Below are 18,555 nucleotides of genomic sequence, written 5' to 3'. Positions count from 1 at the left end.
TCTGTTATTCGCTGCAAACTTTTTTCAGTCGTCTTATGCCTTCCACTTTTTCTTTAAGTTAAATGCACCGTGCAGGTAACTTAGCTCCAATATAAGTAGGTCAGTCGACTGTTATGTTAAACTTAAACACGTAACAAGAACGAGAAATAGTCCTTGAAGTACACTCCAAGTAATTGCAGTGCTGGCCACTTTATGACCTGCACTTGCGACGCAGCCCGAATTAAATACTTTGACTAAAGAGAGAGAAGGAAAATAGAATGGAATGGCGTATTTTGTTGTTGTAATAGGTTCTATTTTAAAACAAAAATGTGACTTATTCCACTATTCAACTGTCAACGGGGAATAGTGGAATAAGCCAAAAATGTGAAGTCTGATGTGATGTCGACTGTATTACCTTGTTTTAATGCGATGTCGACTGTATTACCTTGTTTTAAATTTCTAACATGAGAGTATGTCGACGTTTTACCTCAATTCTTTATCGTCAATCGCTTATCTAATGGTAATGTTGGAAGTAATATTCTAGATTTAAAAGTGTTAGACGATAATTCCACTGCTTTAAAAGGGTTAATGACGATTTGACATAGAATCGATGCGTCACGAAATAGGCATGTGTACTAAATTCGTCTTTAACTTTAAAATTTTCAATATAAGGAATTTTGTAAAGTGTGACGAATCGACTTTGTGGCGAAATTCCCTGACACATTTTTGAAATTCGCGTGATTTTAAATAATTGCTTTGTCTATTAACGTATTGAAGACAGTAGGTTAGTAATTACCGATTATTAAAACAAAATAACTCACTAGTCTATTTGAATTTAAAGAATACTAAGTAGATCATCAACTAAGTTCAAATTGGCAATCGTAGATCACCGCCAGGCAATCCTTTCGCGACGCGAATTTCGTAGGCTTGTAGCCCTCAATATGCATAATTAGAAACATTCCTGATTCAACAAAGTAACAACAAACAAATTGTACGTAACCGCAGTAACGAGCGACTGATAAGCAAGTTCGGACGAGCTGTCAAAGGGCGCGGTATCGCCCCATCGCCCCGGGTTAGGGCGCGGCCACACAGCTAATGTGCATGAATATTACACGATTTCCCGTTTAAGTTTGCTGATATTTGATAAGAATTTGGCAATATAGGGTTAAGAAGGAAATGTTGCCAAATATAATATAAGTAGCGTATGTTTTGTTTCACGAATATGGGACGATTTGACAAACGATGCTGGGCTACGCAAGACATGTTAAGCGATTTTTCAGTCCAATTAAAGATTGTCAGACCGAATATAAGTAGAAATTTTATAGGACAGCGAACCAGATAGATACTAAAAGAAATACCGAAATGAAACAGTGCAATTTAGGCAGTCTTGTCGCGAGAAAGCAATCTATTCCTGACAACCCAGGAAGAAGACAGTATTTGACACCAAAGTACACGAAGCATAAACGAAGATGTAAGTTAGCCTATCCTATGTTATTTATCAAAAGCTTTTAGTTTACTTATAATTACTCACGTTAATCAACCAAAACTTAATGAATGTGCGTGTAAGTAAAGGTTTAACACCCTTAGAAGCCGCTTCTTACTGAACGCTTGCTGAGCGTGAACATAGTATTGATTTTTGTAAAATCGCAGCACGTGTGCTCCCCGGCTATAAGCCGACCGCGCCGCAAAATTAGCAAAGTTCATGTCGTCATTATTGGCACAAAGCGCTCCGTCAACGCGCTATTACGGACTAAGTGAACTTACACACTTTTTGCTTCCTTCCCTGCTGGAATTAGTAACGACTTTCAACGGTTAAGATGGCGGCGCTCGGTGGAACTGGAAACGCAACGGCTCGGTGTGACATTTCACTTCATGGAGATTAAGGTGGATTTATATGTTTGCTATAAAAGAGCTAGGTATTAAATAGTTATTAAACCGAACTGCCATGTCTTGAATAAAAGTTTATTAGCAGCTGACATAACTTCAGTATCTTCGTCCAAACGTGAGTTACTTAACGTTTTGGCGATAATTCATCACTTAAATAAAACGTTTGTTCTTTCGTTCGTTTCAGCTAAATGACGTCCACTGCTGGATAAAGGCCTCTCCCAAGGTTTTCCACAGTGAACGGTCCTGCGCTGCCCGCATCCAGGTTCTTAGGTAAGAGAATACTGATAATAAAACGTAATTAGGCATATATCGATCTTATTAGCACTAATATAAGACGCCAAAGGGTAGCTTGATGTGTTTTCGTACATTTGTTAGTTGTAACAGTTCCATCTGAATTCCCTAGTATTTGCCGCTAAGCACTGGCTTAAGTCGAGCTGTGGTGGTTTTAAGTTAAACCCCAGTTAGACTTGCGGAGTTCGAGAGAAATTAGTAGCCTTTATCAGCGAGTTCTTAGCTCTAGTATTGTTTTCAAAGATAAAAATAAAAGTTGGGCGGTTTGGGAAAACTTTAGGAGTGTAGGTTTCAAGTTAGTAACCATAATCTTCTTCTTTCTTTCTTTCTTTCATAATAGGACGATGTTTGCTGTAGGTATGTGAGCTTGCCAAAGAGGTTATATCCAAATGAAATATTATTGTAGACTATTCTAGACTAATGAACCAACCCAATCGTTAAATGTCAGAATTTGGTACTTTTATTCTAAACATAGACAAGTCGGTGTTGATGTAGCTGGCCATATTTTTTGTAAGATCGCCAGTCTATTGGCGTTATTATCACAAGAATAATGCCAACATAAGCACCATTGCTTATGTTGGCTCATTATTCTTTCACTAGAGCCTTTAAAGTAGACATCAAAATAAATATAATATAGAGCACGTCAAATTCTCACTTTAGAAATAATATTGACTTTAGCGTATACGCGAGCTCAAGACTTAGTTAACGCTCTCAATGATGGCTAGAAAAACCTGTTTAGCTCTAAAATCACGTCTGAAAGAGTTTATTAACGACGTTAGCAGGCTGCAGCTTAATCCGCGCTCAAACAATCGATGGAGCGAGAAACAACTGAATTATCGCTTAAGCTAAACTTCGCTCGCTCCGCTCAGCTCGAGAGCAAACAGCGCTTTTAAAAAGCTGACGAAAATATTTGGTGAAACAGATAAGTTAGACGCTTTATCTCGAGTTGACAAAAGCAGTATAGAAAATTTAGGTTAATAAAATAGGTTATAAAAAGAATGCTGAATTTCAACAATAAGAGACAATTGGCTGTCAATTAAAAGTATGTCAGGTATTCTCGTTTTGTGAAGACTTGTAAATGAACGTTTATTTCGTAGGTTTATAAACGTTCGTACCGTGTCATTACTATGGCCTCAATCTCGACAAGATAGCTCGTCGTATTTGAAATTACTTTCATCTTTAATTACAAAAGTGTTTTTTTCTTTGCCAGAATTGAAGTAAGGATCCCTATAACCTCATGAGTGATTTAGCATTGAAAATATTCTGACGTGTCATATAACAGGGCCTAATAACTAAAGTATAACTAAATTCTGCGAGCCTTCATCGCCTTAAAAGGTTTCTAGAAAAATTGTTGCTCGTAATACTGAGGACTTATGATATTGACATCAAAGTGCTGGTGCGTAGAGAGTATGTTTAGGCCAATTTACGATGTGGCTAAATCGGCTTTCTGCGATGTGAAGGCCTTGAATGACTTTTTGGCAGTCATAATGCAAGTGACGTTGTATAGTAAGTACCTAGATTAAGGAAGGAAAAGACATCATCCACATAAAATGCAAAGTCAGGGAATAAAACAATAATTAAATTCAGAACCTAAACAGTAAAGGACTAATAGGTATTAAAATGAAAATAATATTTTGCCAACGCGATCTAGCTGAAGACAGCGCCATCTCCTTTTCAAAGAAGGAAACTTGCGGTATGCGTCGAAAACTCAGACTGTCACAACAAATGTTTTGTTTTATTCTATCTCACAATTATTCTAACAATTATTCACAGACACCAGAAGAAAGGCTATTCCGGCCACGGCGTCTTGTCGCAAAACTTAACCCTTCCGATGCGGCCCAATTATGACAGTCACAATACGCACAAAGGGTGACCGTGACCCGCGACCACAACTTGCTTTCAACAACTCAACGCCTCCGATTGGTTCAGAGTTCGCCATTGTTCTGTAATAGCTATTAGCTACTGACTTGCCACACTTTCTGAGGTACACATAGTTAATTACACCAATTCTAAAAGCTAGACATGAAAAGACTGGGGTTTGATTTATAGTGCAAAACTTTTTTCAACTTACAAAATAAGGTGTTGAACTAACTCTAATTAACTTCTTTTGAAATAAGACTCCTCATAAATCACTGAGTTTAAAAAAATAAATGTCAAGGGATGAAATAGCTACGCTCGCAGTAGATCTATAGGCTACGTTTATTAAATTGTTACGTCGAAATATATCTCGATCGGCCTATTATGAAAACTCCTTCACTTTGTCCGCGAGCGTTCACCCCGCCGCAAAAGACGTACGAATTTAATTTAATCAAAATAGTAAAGCTACACTGCGGCTCGTTTAGACCGCTGCAATTAAGGGCCGTCCCTCGGGCCGTCTGAATGGCCTGTCGATGGCTGCGATGCAGAACCGATCGCAATTAAGTGTTGTTAATATTGTCTTTTCATTGTTCTCTACAAAATTTGGTGATTTATTCCCGTTCTTTGTGCTTTCAGTTAAGGGGTTAAGAACCTACCTTTTGTTATTCGTAGCTCAATTACTTCCTTTTTATTGAAGAAACTTCGAATGAAATTTCTTTTGTAGCGTAATGAAAGTTTTCAAGCAAATAAACACCGTAGTCTCTCGATTGTAGACGAAAATAACTTGAATAAACTAGCTGGGTCATAACCTTCGTATTGCCGCATAAATGACTTTACAGCAATTTTTAAAGTAGCTTTCGTTATAGCCAGTGCATTAACCGTAGCACGTCAGATATCCGCCTCTGAAGGAAATAGTCGGCCTATAGCAGCTATACAGTTCCTAGGGAGGAGGGGGTGGGAGGGAGAGCCTCCCTGCCAAGCTAGAACGCCAAGCAAAACGCGGTATCTGATTTCTTCAGAAAAAGGTTGGTTAGCAAACTGCAGTGGCTCCAGCTTTTCATCTCTGCTATAAAAATTTAAAATAAAATCGTCAGGCATTAACCGGTAGATGTATTTTATATGATAGCCATTATTTCGCTCGGTTTGAAAGAGCCGAGTTAAAAGCTTTGTTCGTTTTTGGTAATAATTATCGGAGAAATGTATTACCTGTAAAGTTAAGTTTAATAATATGAAGCTTATGATAATATAATCTATTGTTAGCGTTTATAATGAAGTCTTAGAATTAGTATCGATCGAGCAAATTAGTATGTTCTAAATTCATACAAGTAGGTAACATCCATCAATAGGTATTTCAATTGCCTACGTTGAAGCCATTTTGAAACTGCTCTTGTTTATCATGCGCTAAAAATATTGTTTGGTTCTAGGTTCCTTGATGCATACAGGCCTAAGGCTTGAAGCACACTTAGAGCAACTTTATCGCCTCGGGATAAAGGTTCATCAAGAGGATCGTTTATTCGATGTGGCTATAAATGCGAGCTTAAAGTAACACAACACAGCTTGGTGAAAAAAGTCGGTTTCGTAGCTTAGCTTTGACGAAACACTGTGCGAGACATATTTCATATTCAGTATAACCGAAGTAATAAGGTAAACATACACCTATCCTAACCCGCTGTCATATTCTCTACATAAATCGTAGTTTGCAAAATCTGAATTCTTTCAGTTTGGACAGGTGTGGGTCCACCCTAAGCCGCGAGCCAGCAGTGGCCGCAATGAAGGCATCAATCACGTGGCGTGGCGTGGCATAGCGTGGCATGGCGTGGCATGGCGTGGAAAGCGCGCACTTATCTGATGTGCCCTATTTGCTCTACTTATAAGTAATTTCCGCGCTCCGATTCCTTCAACGACAGCTGTGAACGGCGTTTAAACCGACCCTAATGGAAACTTACTAAAACAAGGCAATATTTTAGGAAATAAGTAGTATTTACTTTGTGCCGCTTTAGTCCGACGGTTAGTAGTTTGAGCGGTAGGGATGCCAAAACAGTTTTGACTGAACTAACACTGAATAAAATTGTTATGAATATAAATTAGAACTATTTTTGTTGTTTATTTCATACTTTTTTAAATGTTATAAGTAGGTACTCAAAATGCCTTAATAAGCACAAAACATTTCAGAGTAATACTTACCTAACCTTTTAGCAAAGAAACGTAATTTCACTTACTTTCTTAAAGAAATTGTGATTTCATTCTAATTTCCGTCTGTTGGCCAACGTTTGACATCATTTCTATTATAAGATAAAATCGAATCTAAGATAAACGAAGCTTCCGCAAAAATTGGCTATTTACTTATTCATACAGTTTGGATATAATTTTATTTGAGATCGCAACTTAAGGGAGTTCCCGGAATACTTTAGCGAATATAAACCGGCCGACTCGCGGATTCGATCTAAATAAAATACATCGGGCAGATAAAACCCACCAAATAGATTCATTAAAAAAGTCCTCCCCAAACAATTTGCGCGCTCAAAGCTGTCGTAACATGATAAGCGCGAATTTCCAACTGCGTCCGCAACAGCGCATCAGGAAAGGGGTACTAAATCCTCATTACAAACTTTTCAACGGTTAATGAAAATCTTATTGAACCCTAGTGCACCCGCTGGGGGGTTGAAATGGCCCGGCTAAGTGTATTACGGCCGGATCGCTGCCTTTGATTCGTCACATCAAAGAAGATCCAGTTCGTTCGCTACGAAATCGAATCAGAAACGCTTTGTTTCTACCGGTAGGTAAATTTCTAAAGACACTTCAAGTGGGCTGGACATCTCAATTTCAACACAATTATCAAAAGAATCTCGAGTGGATCGATAACGATCGGTGACACTCGATACGCTTGAGCTCGATTGGTCTCTTCTTAAATACTCTTACTTAGTTCAATCTCGATTATAATCAAAAGCTTTTAAACTTGAGTTTGGATTTCATTGTTTGGAATTTTATGAAAGTCGTTGGAGCGTCTAAAATGAATATTTAAAATAGACGGCATCCTTGGTTCGTTTTGTACCGCAGCAAGAAAAAGATTATTATCCAAGGAAAAAAAGCAAATGCGAGACACTCGAACCAAATAATTTGAGATACGGGAAACCGCGGAGCATTGCGAGCTATATACCAGGCTTAATGCAGTGCTGGCAGCGGCGTAGTGTTAAAAACTAAACCAATATACTTCTTAAAATTAAAGGACTGAAGTGTGCACGTGCCCCCGGCGGCGCTTGGCAGGCGGCCGACGGGTTAAGACGTACGTTTGACGCGAGCGTTCGCTTTATCTACAATTTTATTGCGGCATTCGGGGGTTAATGGTGATGTAATTGGATAATTCGGTTTGGGTTAACCCGTTTACTTTGTATGACGTTTGCTCAAATCCAATTTGGTCAATAACTAACCGAAATTTTGGAACACGGTGTTGTTGTTTTTCGGTATTAAAACATTATGTATACCAACGTGACTGAAATTTGCTGGGTGACCTTTCTAGATATCTGGGAAAGTTTGAATTACTTATTATCTTGTCTGATCTGAATATTTATAAAAACGCTTTTAATTTAGAGCCGTCGAATCCAATTTGGAGCTTTGCGAGTAGTTATAAAATTGATTCACTATTTAAAGAAGTAAGGTCTGAATAAGATTTTAATTTCCATTAGTTTCGTCAGCTCCGTTTGAGAAAGAGTAAAATATTTGCTTAACTAAGGCTGTTTGTGTACCTACAAATTCGGTTGTGCCAACATCAAAACAATAAACTCGCTATTCAGCTCGAGATCCGAAGAAGGCTCGAATGATCAAACGCCAAAAATCAGCTTGACGCTCCGTCGAAATTGTTTTCACAATCGGTACGGAACCGTCCGGCCCGAACGTGGTACGAATGTCAATAGTAGCAACCCTAATCTCTGGACCAGGCTAGTGCTTTGCTAACCTCAACCAAAACCCTTTGACTTAAGATCTATAATCTACTACACTGTCCATCGCTGAAAGACTACAATTGCTGCACAAATGTGAACCTTATCCCTTCGACATAAAAACTACTGTACGCTTCACTGCAAGTGTACTTTGAGAATTTGGATGGTGATGCAGAAGTTGGACTGCCTATAAAATTGGAGTTAAAAAATGGGAAATGCGGGCATTTAAAAACTTTGCCTGTAAAAATTTGGTTAACCCAATCCCTGCACATAAAACAGCGAAAAAAGGTGGTTATTAGTAAAATTAAAGGAAATTACAACTATATTTTATACGACTATTTGCGCCCTAAATTAGACAAATAAAATCACAAAATAGGTAAGCCTACTAATATTTTTTGTGTATTTCAAGATATTTTATTCATACAATGTACTAATCTAACTACAGTCAAAATTATCGAGTGTGTTCAAAATTATATGTACCGATACCGAAGCAGTGGTAGAGTTAATACAGGAACGTGTAAAAGTGATTTTTGAAAGCATACCTAGTACTTGCAAAAATAAATGAGTTTTTAAAATCTTATGTGTATCGATTTTTGATCTCGAATAAAATTTTCACTATGACACAGCAATGAGAACTTTTTGTGTCTTCATTGACGCGACACTCGCACTTCGCCCTTTTTATTTCTTCTCCCCTAGTTTAATATCGTCTATTTGGTGCAAATCTGAAGCGGTTTAATTCGCGTTTGTCGGTGTTAAACTCGCACTTAAAGACAAGGGGCCTTTTAATTACACTTTGGCTTTTTGTACGTAAAATTTGTGAGATTTAGGCTAGGTTGCACTGAACCTATCTTTAATCGTAACTGTAACGATAGCCAGTGCTTTTTGTATGGAGTTTGACTGATTTTTAACGTTTGCGAAAGTTAAAGTAAGATGGTGCAACCCAGCCTTAAAGTCTTGCGTTTTGTTAGAATTTGATATTTGAAATTCAAGTTTTTTTATTCCAAATGAGAAATCATGTTTTTATTTTTGCCGATAGATGGCACTGCTGGATATATTGCTAGATCGCGATGTAAAGGTGTTTTTATCTTTCTCCTACAATTGTGTGTAAAAAATTGAGGGGCCTTTTCAAGGCGTGAATGAATAGGCACTTATAGGGCAGATATGTACCAACCTAGACTGCATCCCACTTAGCACCAGGTGCGATTATGGTCAAATGCACTTACAGGAACTACGAAATCGTAGACAAGTGATCATGATCCAGTCTTCCAAACTAAACTTTGGTTATTTTATAATGAGTATTCCTTAACCGAAGACGTAGCGTGGGCAGGCCTCCTGCTAGGTGGACCGACGATCTGGTAAAGGTCGCGGGAAGAGCCTGGATGCGGGCAGCGCAGGACCGTGCATTGTGGAAAACCTTGGAGGAGGCCTTTGTCCAGCAGTGGACGTCATTTGGCTGAAACGAATGAACGAACGAACGATTCCTTAACCACTAATGATTTAACGTGCAAGAATACGAAGACATCTCGGCCGCACTGTAATCAGGTCGGACGTGATCTCCGAGACCTGGCGCTGAAAAATTGATCAGCTCCCCAGTCTCTATCATATCGCTGGGCCTAGCCTAGATTTCTTGTCTGTGAATAAAATAACACTTGTGTTTTGGATACGATTCGTGTTTTGGATACGTACATGTGTAAAACATTTAATAATGATTTAACTCGTGTTTGATGGAAAAAGTGTGGATATTTAAAAAAAATATTGACAAATAATAGCTACTGGTATTGAATAATGTTACTGAACGAACAGTGTGCTTTGTGCTAGTTTAAATGAAACGTCATCGCTCACGACCTCGTAAAAAATATTTATTTATTTTATTTCATTTATTTTATTCATGAATAGAACGGTAAAAATGACACGAAATGTATGACAGACTGTACAACAACGACAACCCTAGCGGATACTTTCAAGAACTAAATTCTTCATAGATTTTTTTGACGCACTCGTTAACGATGATGTTTAATGTAAACTCGCACTAAGCACACAGGTAACAAAAACCTTACTAATTTATCGTAGTAAACTATGATTAGAAATAATGAAAACACGCTTAATTTGTATTAAATTCCGATAAGAACTCATTACTCCAAAACACAATGGCGTTTCCCAGAACTGAAATAACTCTGGCACCAATTACCCGATCTTTATTGTTTAGTCGGCGTATCTTTTGTGATTAAGAATAACTGTCAATTCCGAATTCGGTCACAATCGTTTGCGAACATTAACAGATCCATTCAATCGGGGCCGGCCATTCACTCATTCTTTTAATCAACGTTCATTTGTCCATCGGCCTTTAAACAATTCGATCTCTGTTATTATAATTAAGCGTTCTGATTGTAATTTCGGATCGCGTTACTTAAATAACGAAGTAATTAAAATGGCGGCTTTATGATCGTTATTTCATCTGTAAATGTAAATTAAATTGAAGTTGGATAGTTGTCATAGAAATAAATTAGATACCTAATCAACTACTATTCCAGCTTAAGGTAAAAAATGGTGTAAAAGTTTTAAGTTTGACCCTTTTTATAATAGACTTGAAGGTGCTTTGAATGATAAAGATTCTATGAAAAGCTCTTTCGGGCATATTAATACAATGCCTCTCATACAAGTTTTACAACAAAAGAGTACATCAGCATTGTTCTCTATCTTTTTGGTACGGCTATTTGATATTATCAAAGGAAAAGAACTAAAATAAGCTTCTGTAAAACAACAATCAGAGTCTTAAGTACCTAGCCCATAAACATTTTGATAAATTAATTACATCATCAGTATTGAAGCAAAAACAAAATCTTATCTTAATCTTATCAACTAGTTTATACCCGCAGTGTCTCAAGCTAGAATTAACATAGTAGTCCATCCCTATCTGGAAAAAGTTAGCTTTTAAATACTTAGTGAAAGAATTATCCAAATAAGTGTATTGCTTGCTCTCCTATATTAAGACTGGCACTACCAAACTCAGCGGATGCTTTCGCAAATCATAGTCATTTTATTAACCTCACATTTCTATTATCGTTTTACTTGCAGTCGGAATTAAGTCCCGAGTTGTGTAGACTCGGTTTTAGATTCCGACGGCAGAGGCCAGAGAAATCTAATTTGGGAATAATTTATGTGCCAACGCCACTAGCTGTATTTGAATTTGTGTAACACACTACTGTTTTAATTATTTAACACTATTTTGGGACGGAACCACGGCTAAAATATGCAATAATTGGTGTGTACTTAAATAATTACGATTTTAATAGAGGCCCGTTTAATTGTTGGGAAGGGACGGTGCGGACTTGCGTGCTTTGTGATGTACTTGTGGTTATGTTTCTTTTATGAAAGTCAGCTTTTTGACTTCCTGAAGTTACAATGTTATATAGGTTGCTATAGTATAGTATATATTTTCGCCCTATTTTCAATGTATATGTTGGTTTCTAGAAATAAATAAATAGTGTTACATTTAGATAAAACTGTAAGATATATTTAGATATAAAATATTTTGAAGTATTCGATTGTAAATCATAATATAATTTGTGAGGATTTGAATTGGAGAAGTACATATATTTACGCTAAAAAAATTCATCAAAGGCGCTTTTATTAGATGTAATCTAAGGTTTGTGTACTTTTCGTAACTTGATCTCATATTGTGCTAATTAATATGTAGTTTGACGTTCTAATTATAATTTTATTGACATGCAATTACTGAATTCGAGCAGTTAATGACTTAGCGGGACAGGTGACGCTCACCTGGGACCGCGTGTCTTCCCTGAACGTGGATAACATTGCCAAAGTTAATGTATACTTTAATACATTGAGTTACAGTCGAATTTACCATAAAAGACAAATATTAACTTAAGGATTCTAAAAAGTTTCTAAGTACAAAATGTTACTTGTATAGTTCTTTTTTATTATCCAGCAATTCTAACTACACTATTTTCTCGTAATCCACGTCTTGAAAATTAGTACCAATATAATATTTTACTAGCATACCGCCCGACTTTGCACGGGTGCTAAGTATACATGTAAATCCCTTGAATCACGCCATCTATTAAAAAAACCGCATCCAAATCCGTTGCGTAGTTTTAAAGATTTAAGCATATAGGGACAGACAGAGAGGAAAGCGACTTTATTTTTACTATGTTGTGATGATACATAAAACTTATAGATATAAATTATTATTAAGTATACGTTTGTTCCGGCTTTTCTTCTCAGCACTTGCCATAATTATGTTTGTCTCGAACCGCTGGTAAGGCCCAAAAGATAAGGAGACATGTAAAGTGCCCCATAATAGGGCTACCTTTTCCTTTTTATTAACTACATATACTTTGACGTTCATAAGTGCCACTTGTGGTCTAAACTGAATAAATATTTTTGATTTTGATTTTTTAAAGCACATGAAATCTTTCCATGAATTTACAACATTGCATAGTTATTTTCTATTTTCCAACTTTGCTTATTAGTCACATCTCCCAAAACGCTTACACATCCCAAGAAGGCTGTATTCATAAAGCCAACTGTCAGACGGTTCACCTCAGCCGACGCGTATCCGTAACGATGCAGCCTCGCTAACACAGCAGGCACTGTCACCGTGACATTAACGACCTCAGGAGCCTGGAGGCGTAAAATGATGATTTAAACGCCGTAATTATGGTGACGTCACAATTTCTTGAAGCTGCTTTGGCGAAACGGCGCGTTGAAGTGGAAACGCGGTGGAAAAGAAGTTTTGATAACTTTGTTCAGTGCGTTTATGTTCGGTGTGCTCGCTAGCGACTGCGTAAAAAAATGACATTAAATGTATGACAAAATCAAAATTTTTTTTTTCAAAATCAAATTTATTATTTGCGTAATTAATTCCAGATTGTACAGCGCCCTTAGCGGCTACTATCAAGAACAAAAATTTTCATAGATTTTGGTGACGCACTCGCTAGCGAGTACACAAATGTATGACGGATTTCATATATTTTTTACTCACTAGTGAGGACGTTTAATGTTAGTAGCTACTGTTATTTTCATTCAAAAATGTAATTATTTTTATTGAACAATAGAAATAGTAAACAATCAGTTCAACCGTCCGTCAACCCGCAATTAATATTTCAATGATACTACGAGTACGTTAGCTTCCCCAACTACGCGACTACGCCGTAGCTTCGTAGAAACCGTAGCACCGATTACGTAGTCGTAGTCCGTAGCCGTAGTTTGTTTCGTAGTATATTATTTTGCTACGAGTTAGATTGAATATTTAGTTTTTCTTTCTTGGAATTACAAGTGTGCTCGCAGCGTATTCTGTAGGCGAGTAAACGAATTTTTGTTTATCGCTATTTGATCTAAAGTCTTTAAGGGCCATTTTTGTTTGTCTAGACAAATCAGATAGCCACATCAAGCCAACGCCAAATGACGTCCAAATGACCGCCAAAAGGTCGATTAGCGCGTCCGCTAATCAAATTAGTCCAAACAATTAATTACGTAATTGCCATGCTTACCGCAAGTGACGTGCACCTGGGGTTGACGACCTCTGCCAGGGTCAATGAACTTGAGTTATGTTACGTAACGACCTTAATAGGCCGATATGAGCTAAAATCGAGGCAAAATGTGTCAGAGATAAAATTTCGCTGAGTTTATTTTAGCGCCTTTTTCCGGCAAATTGCGTGGAAACTAAACGTGTCGGCTATTTGATACTTCGTTAAAAACGAAGTCTAATTATTTTGCTCACATAATTTTGTTTTTGTTTCGTGTATGTGAATAGCACGTATACCTAGGTATGAGCGTTCTAAAAATAGGGCTTCGTTGCGTTGGTAAAAATATTACCTAATTAGTTACTTTTTTGCTATAATTCTTACTGCCCTGTATTATTCTTATAGGCCTATGTTCAGCAGTGGACGTCCTATGGCTGAGATGATGATGATGATGATGATGATGATGATGTATTATTCTTAATGTGCCTATAATACTAATTTACTGTAAGCAGAGTGGATGTTTTATTTCTATTTTGTGTGTCAGTGGAGTTCTGGGGGCTTAGTGTGAACTGTGAAATTACATCAATGCGTAATTTAAAAATTACATCAAATGTATGACGGATTATCTAGTGCCCCTAGCGGATACTTTCAAGAACTAAAATCTTCATAGATTTTTTAAACGCACTCGATATCGAATACGTTTGATGTAAACTCACACTACGCCCCCTATGGTGCTAAATTCAAATGGCTGGTTCAAGCTGGAGTAATCCCAGGCAGGTTAGCTTACAAGCTGTTGGTTAACAGCTGCAAAAGTAAAACGAGCCGATGTGTGCGACCGCCGTCTCTAAGGAGCTCGTTAGGGCAACTGCTCTTTACTGAAGGCAGACTTGTATTTATTAGTAAGTAAATAAAATCTATATTGCAGAGATATTTGAGGAAAAAACTAACGAATTCATGCCTTTTGATACTGTTTACCGTTGTTGTAATATAAGGCATTGAATTGGGAAGATTAGTGCATCTTCAATGCTTCAATTCAGGAGGATTTGATGAGTGCTGTTGACAACGCCACTCTTGAGCGGAGTTTTGGGCTAACACGGTGTAGGTTTGTTGTCGACACGAAAAGAAGAAGAATGCAAAGCAGACCTTTTAAAATCATAACCAGAGAACCATTGCAAAATATTTTATAGGATGTAATTTAAATATCTTTCTTTCTTTCTTTGGACAATCTCACACAGCGCCATCTAGCCCCAAAGTAAGCAATTAATATGCTTGTGTTATGGGTGCTAGCTTAACGGATATACTACTTATATACTTTTTTTTTAAATACATACATATTATACATAGTAACACCCAGACCCGTCACAGAAATTAAAATTCACCATTTCAATTTCTGCCCGGCCGGGAATCGAACCCAGGACCTCTCGGCATAGTAGTCCGTTCTGAACCACTACACCAAACGGCCGACAAATTACATCCATAAAGAGCCATTTTAAAATCATTCCACCGTGGATCTAGACAAGGATTTAAATTTTCCATTTAGATAAAATCCGGGACGCTTTGTTTACTGTGAAGCAACAAACCATTTCCTACTTTAAAATCTCGGCGTTAATATTTAAAAAAGCAATGAATATGCATTCGACTGTTAAAACTAAGCGGAGTAGCGAAGAAGAATACTGCTTCAAACTAGCTCAAACTAGTTATCCCTAGAGGCAAGAAAACTTAGCGCGCGACCAACTTTAAATATGAAATCAAAACAATTGTCACGTAGCAACAGATAATAAAAATGGTTTCGCAGGAAAATGCGGCAAAGGCGCGAATTTACGCAGCCTAGCGAGGAGACATAAAAATGTAGAATAGAAAGAAACTGCGCACAGATGCCGCTGGTGATATATTAACTAAATTTAAAAAAGAGAACGTTTTCGAACGCTCGCTGTGTAATGGCGCGTGGGAAATTTACTATTCGGGCTCTTTGCGACTGGCGCTTCCAGTGTGCGACCTCCCGATCGGAAATATCAGTGACGCGAGTATTTTCGGAGCTGTGATATTGACACGTTGACGGAGTCTCGATATTTTAGTCGTATTATTTCGTCCATCAATAAAACTCCCTCGTAAATATCTCGAAATTTTACCTTTGCAATCTCCAATATATCTGTGTCTCTGTATCTGAAATATTCAATATTTCTGTGAGCGAAATTTTGAATATTTACATTGAACGTAAATTAATAAAACACCAATCAGGTTCCACAAGCATCCCGCATTGTTATGATACAATTAGTCGACCCCAAAGAAGTTCCGATTCGCGCCCTTTTTAATAAACTGTCAGCGGAGCTCACCGAAGTTCAAAATTACCGCGTTGTTACGCCGAAGAGGCGGGCGGAGCAAAACAACTGTATAATTGGTCCAATTTTGCAGGGCACACGACGGCCATATTGCTAATGACGTCACACCTCCTAGCTGTCCAGGACAATTTACACCTTCCGATATAAAGATTTTCGCAATCTCTGAAAACATTTTTCATCGTCAATTTGTTATTGGATTTACGTTTAAGAAAATGCTGTGAAACCTAAACGTGGATGGATACGTTCGAAATGTCAAAGCGGAACCTCCATCAAAAACTCATAAATTTCCACCGTATAAAACTCCCGAGCACATTTCAAATTTTTCATAACACCTAATGTAACTCGCGTGGATATTGCGCGTCATTAATAAGCGATAAATCCCATGTGTCACAAGATTAATTTTCATTTGACGTCCGAAACGCAATATTAATCGTAATCCAGCGTCCCGCATCCCGCGCTGTAAACCGCGCCACCTAGCCACAATTAACGTTCGTTTCAAGTTTTCTTGCGAGCGGAAAATAATTGCGATTGAGTTGCGAATTTCGCTATCTGACGCTGAAGCCAACGCCTTTAATTGGTGCTTAAATAGCGAATTCATTTCACGACAACATTTCGTCAGCGCCCGCTTTTAATTGAAACGCTTTGTTGTTACTTTTTTAGTTTTGCGAGGGACCGTTTGTTAAAGTCGCCATCGGCCGATATTCAAACTTCATACTTTATGCAAAATTTTGTCGAGCAATATGATATTAACAAAAAAAAAACAGAATTTGAAAACAGTTGACAGTTTCCTTTTTGTGGAATAAAATCAATATTATCATAGAAAAGCTATAAAAGTGATTAATTTTGAAGATAAACATCAATGTAGAAATAGTGAAGACGAAGCAATCGCCCCTTGATATCCAAAACGAGATTATTAGCAACAAATAAGAATAATTCTGAGACATTCCGAGAGCCGAGATCGGCCCAAACGCTACTTAATTAGAAGAAAACTTTGTAGTCATCGACTGGAGAGACTTCGAAAATGGGGGGAGGGGGCGAGGGTGGGCGCGATTCTTGACTCGCTCGCACGGATCGATCGAAATGTAAATAGGAAAGTTTTAGATAAAAGGAATATCGGATTCGGTGCGACGTAAGGAGTTAATGTGGAGAGCACTGAAAATGGGGCAAACCGAAAGGCTTCAACCATCTATAGACATTCAGTGGAGTTATCTAAGAAGAAAAGTATGGACAATTACGAATTCAACTTACTGTGCTATATTCAAATAACAATATAATTTAGATTTGTCTCATTGTAATTACATAAATGCGCCAATTATACTTGCCATTCGGAATAATAACAGCGCCCATAGCAATGTTTTACTTCAGGATAATGGAGTTTCCCAGGGAACCGCAATAAAAGATTCCAAAACGTTTACTTAGATGATATTATTATTACCTCTTAGTCTCTACGAGCACCATTAAATAGCTCCAACATTTTTTTTATTGCCCCAAAACTGATACTAAAAGGACCTCATGCTGTGAATACCGCCCGCGTCATCCCGGTCCCTCGATTTAAGAACATTAACAGCCACGTCTTAACATGATCCCGGAATATTACGTTTTAATCAAGACTCCGGAGTTTTAATGACTTTGCAGCAATTTGTTTCATATCGTAAAAACATTTGGAGTTCACCAACTGGCGAAGTTTTTGCTAGACAGAGATTATGTACCTGATTATGTACTGGTACATGGAATTGAGGAACGTCAACTCCTATATATCTGAGTGTCTCTTTTCATGTACTTTGTATGTATCTTGTTTTGTGCATTCTTAACTTTAAAGACTCAGAATTATGCTGAAAAGACGTCCAATGTCCAATATAAGACTACCAGTTTTTCAGTTCAAGAATTACTTGTATAACCTTTTATGATTGGAGATTTATAGACTATGCAGACATCCAATTAGCAGATAAAAAAATACGTTTTCATTAAAAGAATTACTTAGCATTATTATAATATCTTATACAATGTACCTCTCATTAGCGGAGTCACAAAGTGTTCCGTGACGTCACAAAGCAACATTACTCGAACAACTAGCGCCACAGAGCCTTGGAACTCATCAATGGGGGCAAAAGAAAAACTTAACGGAACCCTACAACTTGGTACCAGTTAGGAATTCTCGATCCAAACTAGTTAGGTACTATAGAAATGATTAAGATCGAGACAAAGGAAATAAACAATGTAATATCGGGTAATTTAGAGCATTGTTGGTAAAATGTCTAAGAACGCTGTGAAATTTTAAAAATTAAGGGAAAATACATATTTAGTGCACCAAAATTTTACGAGAATTAGTATTTATTTATTGTTGCAAAAATGCTTATGATTAACTAAAATTTTACTTAGGTAATATACATTTTTGGTACTCTGTTGATATCTTTAAACATATTAAAACTTTACCAACTTTGCCACCGATTTGGTCAGGACAGGTTTGGTTAGTTCAAAAATAGGCCCCTCTTCTGAAAGATACCGTCTTCAAATCTTACTAAATTTTAAATGATTCTGAACCTTATACTAAATACATAAAATCCACTGAGGAAATTCGACGTTTCATGGTAGATTGGTCTAATGGCGACCTCAAAGCCGAAAATATTAAACTTTCCAGTTTCGTGGTAAGGGACTTCCAAAGACTTATCTGAATAGAAGTTATCTATCTGAACTGGAAATTACTCTGTTAACAACTTAACCTAACGATTTATACTTGTGTATCTTTCTTCATTAAGTTTGTTCACTGGAACGAAGTACCTA

General features: G+C 37.3%; 1 protein-coding gene across 3 annotated transcripts in view; it reads right to left on the bottom strand.

Annotated features, from left to right (window-relative positions):
- Window positions 1–18,555, bottom strand: part of LOC135073042 (teneurin-m) — a 207,470-nt gene that overhangs the window by 45,360 nt on the left and 143,555 nt on the right. The gene's annotated exons all lie outside the window — the stretch shown is intronic.

The sequence above is a fragment of the Ostrinia nubilalis genome, chromosome 7 (assembly GCF_963855985.1).
Source record: "Ostrinia nubilalis chromosome 7, ilOstNubi1.1, whole genome shotgun sequence".
Taxonomy (NCBI): Eukaryota; Metazoa; Arthropoda; class Insecta; order Lepidoptera; family Crambidae; genus Ostrinia; species Ostrinia nubilalis.
Note: the sequence above shows the minus strand (reverse complement) of the source record. Positions and strands in the feature narration are given on the sequence as shown.